The 9842-nt window shown below is 38.9% G+C and overlaps 1 long non-coding RNA gene across 1 annotated transcript in view; it reads left to right on the forward strand.

Annotated features, from left to right (window-relative positions):
- Window positions 1–9842, forward strand: part of LOC110599023 (uncharacterized) — a 105603-nt gene that overhangs the window by 36584 nt on the left and 59177 nt on the right. The window lies entirely within an intron of this gene.

Consider the following 9842-nt stretch of genomic DNA (forward strand, 5'->3'; position numbering starts at 1 on the left):
CCTTTTATTGGGGAACAAGAGATTCAGGGGAGAATTCCATCCAATGAAGGTTGAGGGGGGCCGCACTCCAAGGTCAGGGTCAGTGATTGGGTCCCCGGGGTCAGTGGTCAGGCACACCCACACACGGATGGGCTGTCTCATCAGAAAAGGGTCGGGAAAACTTCGACTTTTTGCCAAAGTGCCTCAGGCCCTTAATGGGAGTCGCTCAATCACGTGTTAAAATGGCTTCCCACATATTGCCCCTTTTTTTGTCTTAACAATGAGGCAGCGGTTCATTTTCTGGAGTTCCTGGATTCTTGATTGGAAGACTCGCCATCCTATAGTTACAATACAAAAGAGAATTAGCAGCAAAGAGAATAATCCAATAATATACCAAGCGGAGTGTTTAAGAATATTTCCAGGGTTGAATCCATTTAACTCTTTCAATATTTGGTTAGCCAAAGAAGAAGGATCTGAAAAATCAGCTCTATTATTTTGAATGTCTTGGATATGGTGATGAAGTTCCAAAATATCCAAGCTATTATTACTATTTTGCCAAATACCTAATAAATGGTTTTTAACCTTCTCCCAATCCCAGAGAGAAGCATTGTATTTGGCAGCTGTAACACACACATATTTATAATTAGCATGACATTTAAGCCTTTCTTTAAATTTTAAGGCTGAAAGTTCATTACCTATGTCTATAACAGTCGCCTCTAAGGCGTTTAATTTAGTCTCAATCCTTTCATCAATATTGACTTGATTACGCAGAGCCTTGGAAGTATTTTGAGCTAAATTATTAAGAAATTTTGCATGCTGAATATTTTGAGACAACGTCAGAGACGCAGAAACAGTTGAGGCAATAAATGAGACCAGTGCTAACACACCAACAATTATAACTCCAATAGCACGTTTAGGTCTTGTTAGCTGAGCATGAATTTGCTGCAAGACTTGTAAGCCAGCATCAGCATACCATGGCTCTGAAATATTAGCAGGTAATAAAACAAAAGAGGGCTGATGAAGTATCAGCACTCCTTTTCCTCCATTATACCTAGTAATACAGTTGGTTAGGTTGCATTTATTACATGTAATAATATATCTGTCACCCATCCATTTAACTTTTACATTTCCAATAATTAAAACATAAGGAGATTGGACACAAGCTCTTAAGCCATAGCAAGATCCCTCTTTACAGTTCTTGCCGACAAATTTTGGTAAAGGTTTATCTGTAAAATGTAAATACTCTGAGGCAGCGATTAAACGCCAAATATCTTTTTGAATACCTCCTTCACTATAAGTCAAAATATTACTAACAAATCCTGCAGGTGTCATAGCAGAATTTCTTCGTAATTGTCTCTTATCAATCTTTGGAGACCAGTCTAAAATATACCCACTATCTTTAGACACCTTATGTTGTACAGGAAAGGCATTTACACAATCCATCCATTTAGGAAAGGTGCCGATCTCAATTATAGAACTATTTGGACAGTGAGGTAACTGTGGAGGTTTTGCAGAAATGACTGGCTTGTTATGGGAAAGTCCTATTTTAATTACTGATCTAGTATTAGGTTTTAAGTCCCCAAAAATAGAATTATTTGTCGGTCTAGGTTTACCAATTGCTGTCTTTTCTTCAAATGATACTTTCAGACAGCCAGTATGTTTATCATGTGACCAACACAAAGGTAATTGGGCACTGTAGCCAGAATAATTAAATCTAGTTACATGATTGGGAGTAATATGAGTATCTGTAAATCCTCCCATCATAAATGAGTCATTAGTAAATACTGGAATAGATTCTCCAGTCCACACAGCTGGGTGTACCAGGGGTGGATCTGGGAAATATGTCCAATAAGTGTCTACTTGATTCCCTTTTACCTGACAGCCCAGTAGGGCAATTACTGTCGCTACCATCATCACTGGGGTCCTGCTCTTTCCTAGGCGTCGAAGTATTTGGGAAGCCTGGGTTGTTAGCTTCTTCACGTCTTTCCACGAAATCAGCTTTTCGACTGGTTCAATCTGGTCTTTCTTCATCTTTCTCCGAAATCTCCTCCTTCTGGGTAGTGGCTCCTCCGGATCGATCCTCAGTCGCTTGAATCTGGGTTCTATCTCCTCCATGTCTGATAGCACGTCCAGGCACCCAAATAGGACGGAGAGAGCCTTCTGGGAAGATACAAGCATGGCCTTTTCCCCACATTATTACCGGATCTGGACCCTTCCACTGACCAGTCTGTAAATCTTTCCACAGAACTCTGCCTAAGGGGCCTGTTACTGAAGGAGACATCTGTCTCTCAGCAGCAGTGTGACCTTCTGAGTCACAGTTTAAAAAATTTAAAACAAACAAGGCATGATTAAGGCTATTTTGGGGAGTGACAATCCTATTCCCCCCTTTTAATTTTTGTAATTGAAGTTTAATAGATAAATGAGCTCGTTCCACAATGGCTTGACCTTGGGGGTTATAAGGAATTCCTGTTTTATGATTAATTTTAAACTCTTGGCAAAATTGTTGAAAAGAAGAGCTTACATAAGCTGGAGCATTATCTGTTTTAATCTGTATAGGGCACCCTAAAACGGAAAAAGCTGCTAAACAATGAGAAATTACATGTTGAGCATTTTCCTTAGTACATGCTGTGGCAAAAATAAATCTAGAATAAGTGTCCATTATGACATGCACGTAACATTGCTTACCAAATTGAGGAATATGAGTTACATCCATTTGCCATATCTGATTTGGTTTTAATCCACGGGGATTTACCCCTGATGGCAGAGATGGAGTGTGAATAACACACTTAGGGCATTGGCTTACAATCTGACGAGCTTGTTCTTTGGTAATACTAAATTTTTTACGTAAGCTAGAAGCATTTTGATGATGCAAGGAATGGGAAGCTAGTGCACAGTCATATGAAGACATCTGTTGACAAAAAGCTACTAACTTATCAATTTTGTCATTACCTGAAACTAGAGGTCTAGGAAGATTAGTATGGGCTCGAATGTGTCCTATGAAACATGGGTACTTCCCCATTAGCACTGTCTTTTGTAAATTATGAAATAATTTAAATAACTTCTGTGATGAAGTAAATCCAATCATTGAGGTTTCAATATTTTTGGTAACTTCGACTGCATATAAGCTGTCAGAATAAATATTAATAGGCTCATTTAAAAAGTAATCTAAGGCACAGCTCAGAGCTTGAAGCTCTGCTCTTTGGGCAGAAGTATAAGAAGTTTGTATTACCTCTGTGTGAACACGACTGAAAAATCCTGCCTTACCGGAGTTGGAACCATCCATGAACACCGATAAAGCTCCCTCTATTGGATGAGTTCGTACAATTTTTGGAAAAATGAGTGATGTTAATGATGCAAATTGTACAATCTTATCACGAGGATAATGGCTATCTATCTGACCAGGGAAATCAGCAAAAGCTATCTGCCATGAATTGGAAGTTTGAAAAAGCCAGTTAGTCTGTTGAACAGAAAATGGAATAATTATGATATCAGGCTCAGATCCAATTAATTGCAAAATCCTAGTTCTACCTTTAATTACTAATTGAGCTATAGAATCATGAAAAGGAATTAATGTTTTTTGAGGAGAGTGGGATAAATAAATCCACTCAATAACTCCTAATCTTTGCCATATGGCTCCTGTTGGAGTATACTCAGTTGGGAATATTAATAAATACACTATTTCTCTAGGATCTATTCTAGTAAGCTGTGCATTTTTAATTGCAACTTCAACTTTTCTTAAGGCTGCCTTAGCTTCTAAAGTTAGCTGACGTGGAGAGGTTGGAGAAGGATTTCCTTGCAATATCTGAAATAAAGGACTTAACTCAGAAGTAGTTAGTTTTAAGGATGGCCTTAGCCAATTAATATCTCCCAATAGTTTTTGAAAATCATTAAGGGTACGTAACTCCTTAACTCTTATCTGAAGATTTTGAGGACGGATTGTACATCCTTGAATTATCTGACCTAAATATTGAAAAGGAGACACCGTTTGAATTTTTTGAGGAGCTATACATAAACCCATTGCTGTAAGCGAAGTCTCTAACTGAGCAAAAATTTTTGAAAGTACCTCTGGATTAGCATGGGCCAATAATATATCATCCATAAAATGAATAATATATGTATCAGGAAAGTTATTTCTAATGGGATTTATTGCCTGGTCAACATATTTTTGACACAGTGTAGGACTATTACGCATTCCTTGAGGGAGCACCTTCCAGCAATATCTTTTAACAGGTTCCTTAAAATTAATTGCTGGGACAGTGAAAGCAAATCTTTCACAATCTTCAGGATGTAACCTTATAGAGAAAAAGCAGTCTTTTAAATCTATTACCATCAAGCTATAATCTAAGGGAATGGCTGTGGGGGAGGGAAGTCCTGGCTGTAATGATCCCATAGGCTGAATTGCATGATTTATTGCCCTTAAATCTTGTAGTAATCTCCAATTTCCTGACTTTTTTCCTAATAACAAAAATAGGTATGTTCCAAGGACTAAGTGTTGGTTCAATATGACCAGCCTGAAATTGTTCCTCAACTAATCTATGAATTATTTTAAGCTTTTCCCCTGAGATGGGCCACTGAGAAATCCATATAGGCTCCTCTGTGAGCCATTTTATTTTTTCAGCTGTCTTAGGGGTCGGGGAAGTACTCAGGGCCCCTAGTAAAAATTTTGATTTGGAGCATTTACTAATCTTTGTCGTGGAGACTGGCTTGTAAACAGATACTCTTCCTGAAAGGTCTCCCTATCACCTCCAGGAAAATACCTCTGATTAACTTTCTCAACTGACTTTATAGAATTTGGAGTAACTAATAATAATCCCATTTTGGCTAAAATATCTCTTCCCCATAGGTTAGCTGGTAAAGACTCTAACACATAAGGCTTAAATACTCCACTGTTCCCATCAGAGTCTTCCCAACGGAGATAGTTGGCACTTTGAGCAGGCTGTGAAATCCGTCCTATTCCCTCTAGGTTAGCTGGTGCTACATGCAAAGGCCAGTTTCTAGGCCAAAATTGACTGGACAATACCGAGATGTCCGCTCCTGTGTCGATTATTCCTAGAAAATTTTTATTATTAATTCTAAGTTTTAATAAAGGGCGTTCTTGTCTTACTAACTGTGACCAGTATACTCTGTCCGGCTGTTTAGAAACTGAATCTGCCGGCAGGTGCCTTTCTGAGACACAAGGCAATAATATTAATTGGGCAAAAGTATCCTTTGGGGTGGGTCTTAGGGGATAATTGGCTTTTACAGTAACATATAACTGTTCCTTAAATCCTGAATCTATCACACCAGGTATTGCCTCAATGGCTCCCTTTAAATTATTTCGTCCCAAAATTAAACCTACAGTATTATCAGGAAGCGGCCCGAAAATCCCAGTAGGAATTTGTTCTGGCCCCGTTTCAGGATTTAACTCAACTGTCTTTGAAGGTCCTAAGAAAACTGTCTGTGATCTCTGTCCCTGTCCTGGTAAAAATCGCAGGCTGTCCTGGTCCTGGTCAGCGCCAGTGACGTCACTCTCTGCGACCTTCCCTGGAATTCCCCATATTGTTTCTCGGCCCGGGGAGCGGCCGAACGGAAGTTTTTTGATCTCCCGCTAGGAGGAAATGTCGGCGGCGAGAAGGCAGGCTCATCCGCGCCATCTGAATCCACCGCGTGGCGCTGAGTTCTGCAATATCTATTATCACCAGTAGATGGAGCTCTGAACCTAAAATTGCACATGCGACACTCGCGGGCAAAGTGATTGATTTTACCACAAACGTAACACCTTCCGCGGGACCTTTGACCTAAATTTTGCGGTCCTAAGGTTTCCCTTAACGTAGCTGCTAAAGCCATTGTTTGTAATTGGGCGGGATCTAAGTCAGAACACAGGCGAATAAACTCAGAAACTGTTCCTTTTTTACGATGTGGCCGGAGAACATCTTGACAAATTTTATTTGCGTTCTCATAAGCCAGCTGCCTGACAATAAATTTACTTGCTCCTGGGTCCTCTATGGATCTGCTCGCAGCCTGATACAGTCGGGCTACAAAATCTGAATAAGTTTCATTGGCACCTTGTCTGATTTTGGTAAGAACTAAATTGAACTGGTCTTTTGGGACGATCTGCTTCCAAGCACGCTTTGCACAGTCAGTTATTTGATCGTATACTGCAAAATTATAATTTAATTGCCTTTCTAAAGCTGCGAAGTCTTCAGTCCCTAAAAGCATCATTACTGGTGTTTCTATGCCCTGTCTTCTGTTTCTCTCTGCTTGCTCATTACAGAAATCACTCCAATAGGTTTTCCAGATTAAGTAATCCCCCCCCCCCCCCCCCCGCTCAGACAAGATCTGGCTAAAAAAATCCAATCGCTAGGAGGAAGGGGTTGTGAACAAATATTTTCTATCAGACTTTGTACAAAAGGGGAATTTGGACCATACGTCTCACATGCACTTTTTAATTCTTTAATAGTTTTAAGTGGGATTACAGTATGAACTCTTACTCTCTGATCTTGTTCATCAGTTTGCTCAAAAACTGGAAAGAGGTGAAAACCACTAGTATCCTCTCCCATTTCTTGAGCCCTCTTAATACCTCGCTGGACTGGAGTAAGAAGAGTCATTCTTAATTTAGCACACCTGTTAAATTTGGTCCTTCTAGCAGGTACTGGCCGAATTTGAATAGCTTGGGCAGGCGGTGTTAGACGCAGCCTATTAAAATTTCTCTCTAAATCCTGAATTTCAATATCTGAGTTTTCCTCTTCAGACTGTGAGCCATGGTCCGAATCTGAACTATTGCTATTTTGAATTTGGGTTTCTACACCACGTGGTTGAGAAGAACCCTGAGCCCCTCTAGGAGTCTCTTCCATATTTTCCTCTCTAGCAAGATCATCTATCTTTTCCGGAGGGCCTTCTAGGATCTGGGAGGTTTCTCCTCTATGACGTTGCTCTGTACAATCTGCCTGTGGGCTAGCCTGATCCTGGGAGCTTAAGTCCACATTTCTAACCTTTGGCTTGGCTCCTAGTGCCTTTGTTTTTAAACGGCTTAAGGGAAAGGGAGTTAACTTAGCCTCAGGCTGATTCTCCACTTGAATAGACCTAACAGCTCGTTGAATGCCTTTTAAAAGGTCCTCAGGGGGCCACGAACTCTGGCCCATATATTCAAAAAGACAAACTTCTAGAGCTGTCCATGTTTTCTGTATATTTTCAATGCCTCCAGGTAATTCATTAGAAATACAAACTCTCTGTAAATTCCTTCCTAATTTCTCCCAAGTAAGTAAATTTGGAGATTTCTGTTCGCAAAACCAAGGACAATATTCACCTACAATTTTTAAAAATTGTAATAACTGAGTTTTCTTTTTCTGTTTCCCTTTCTGATTAATTATACTGTCTAAAATAGTCAGGTACATTTCCTTATCAGTAGAAGTTGAATTTCCCATTTTAATTAATTTAACGTCTCTTTCCTTCAATATCTCCAGGTACTTTTGTGACCCAAACGTCACCTCTTCCTTTATTCTTTTCCTTATCTTTATATCTTTTTTCCTTATCTTTATAGCGCGCTCCCACTCAATCTAACTAATCTAGAATGCCCCCCTCGTGGGCGCCAAATCTACCACGCGGCCTGTGCAGTGTTTTCATTAATGAGGTTCTAGGCATAAAGTTAGTTAGAAGAGATCGAAATAAAAACACAGACTCAATTACCTTATTTCTATTGCTAGGTCCGAGACTGCTCCCCTCTGGTTCCCTCCTCCAACCGCCCAGCAGGGCAGCAGGGATTACTCAGGGCTAGCAGGAGAGAGAGAGCGAGCATGCCGGGGATCAGCCTTTTATTGGGGAACAAGAGATTCAGGGGAGAATTCCATCCAATGAAGGTTGAGGGGGGCCGCACTCCAAGGTCAGGGTCAGTGATTGGGTCCCCGGGGTCAGTGGTCAGGCACACCCACACACGGATGGGCTCTCTCATCAGGAAAGGGTCGGGAAAACTTCGACTTTTTGCCAAAGTGCCTCAGGCCCTTAATGGGAGTCGCTCAATCACGTGTTAAAATGGCTTCCCACATCAGATATAATATTTTATTGTTACTTGTGAAGAGCCCTACCTTTCCTGAGATTCAGCTTTGCCCCTCTACTTACTCCATGTTAAAATGACTCCAAAATAGGCTACCCTTGAGCTCATTTGAAGTTGGGTTTAGAAGAGTGACTTTTTGTTGTAAAGATTACTATGATCTCAAACGGGATAAAGTATGTAACTAATAAATGTTTAAGATTATAAAAATCATTTTCCTTGATTCACAGGTATTACACAAATTGAATATATTTTTATTCTTATTAATTTTGTTTTGTACTTTCCTGGTAAACAAGACAACTATTGCCTGCTAGTGCCTTGAAGAAAGAAGTCCAATGTCTTATATAACAACCTAAATTAATTTAAGATAATAATCCATCAGGCAGATGGGATGTAAGGCCAACTTGCAATGCTATTACTGACCCCAATTAAATGGAAAAGGCAAGTAACTGTGAAACCCAGTGCTCCTACTTTATGACTGGTGAAACTGGCTTGCTAGATGTTTAAAACCAAAACGTGGAGACTAAAAATTAAGAAAGTAAAAGGGCCAAGGGAGGGTGCTGAGCCAATGTGTCACTCTTGCTCTTTCAGGTTGGCTTGAACCCAAGGACTGAAAGGGCTTCTCTAAGGGGTTTGCAATTCTGGGTCACGTGACCTCCCAATCAGGAGGATAAATGTAACTCTAGAGAATAGGAAGGGAACCAGTGCACATTCTGCAAAAAAGGAGGGTTATTGGAAAAACACATCCCTAATGCTTCTAATAGAAGCCACATGTGATTGGCAAGACCTTGACCCATCCTGGTGGATGCAGAACTGGTGGGAGAACCTTCTCCAAAGTTCTCAAGGGAGACCTCTAAGGAAACTCAGCTGACTCTTAATAATAGATAAAAACAAGGTCAATTCTGACCTACTTGGTCTTAAACACCTTGCAGGAGAGAACAGCCTAAGTATAGTCATAAGTGGACATTTAAAAAAAAACACATTTTTTTATTTTTAAAAAGATACTAATATATTCTAATGTGCATTTTAATAGTGTATCCTGGTATTAAGTGTATGGTTATATGGTTTACTGAAGTAATACAGAAGAAATAACATTATATAATAATATCTCATTCTTTTTATTCTGATTTGCAGTTTACAATTTTCTAAAAACATTCTATAATTAGGTACTAATTTATTTTCTAGGATCAATTTATTTTTAGTAGTAGGTCACAGGCAAGTCACTTTCAATTGTCATAATTGCCAACAAAATCATTTGAGAAAGAAAACAGGTTGATAGTATTATTGGTGAAAGCATAAAATAGGTAAATGCCAAATATATTGAAAAATAAGTTAATATTATTTTATGAATATAATCATGCTTTGTTCAAAAAGACTATAACTATAAATTTTCTTGTCATGTTCATTTCTACATATTGATAAAAACGAACTATTAAATAAAGAGATAAAAAGAAATTTGTTTAATAGGTACTATTTCTTCTTTTAGCAAATATTGCATATTTAGGAAAAATAGAACATGGTGGATTATTTAAAAGAATTAATTTCCCTTTTATTATACTACTATATAATATTTATATGTGTATTCAAATTTTTTTTTATTTTGCTTATTCGGACATTTAAAAGTTAAAAGAAGCAACCTGTAGGTTTTTAAAAGACTTCTTGGTATAACTACTTTGCTGTTATGATCTATGACAAGATGAAATAAAGACTAGTAAAAGCTATAAAGTTATGTTGTAGGGATTCCAACATGGCAGCGGGCGCGGAGAGATCAAATCTCTGACTTCATCAGCTGTACGGACATAGGGAGTCGTAAACAACCTAAATTCTGTTTGCTCAG

Source organism: Ictidomys tridecemlineatus, chromosome 1 (assembly GCF_052094955.1).
Source record: "Ictidomys tridecemlineatus isolate mIctTri1 chromosome 1, mIctTri1.hap1, whole genome shotgun sequence".
In the NCBI taxonomy this organism is placed as follows: domain Eukaryota; kingdom Metazoa; phylum Chordata; class Mammalia; order Rodentia; family Sciuridae; genus Ictidomys; species Ictidomys tridecemlineatus.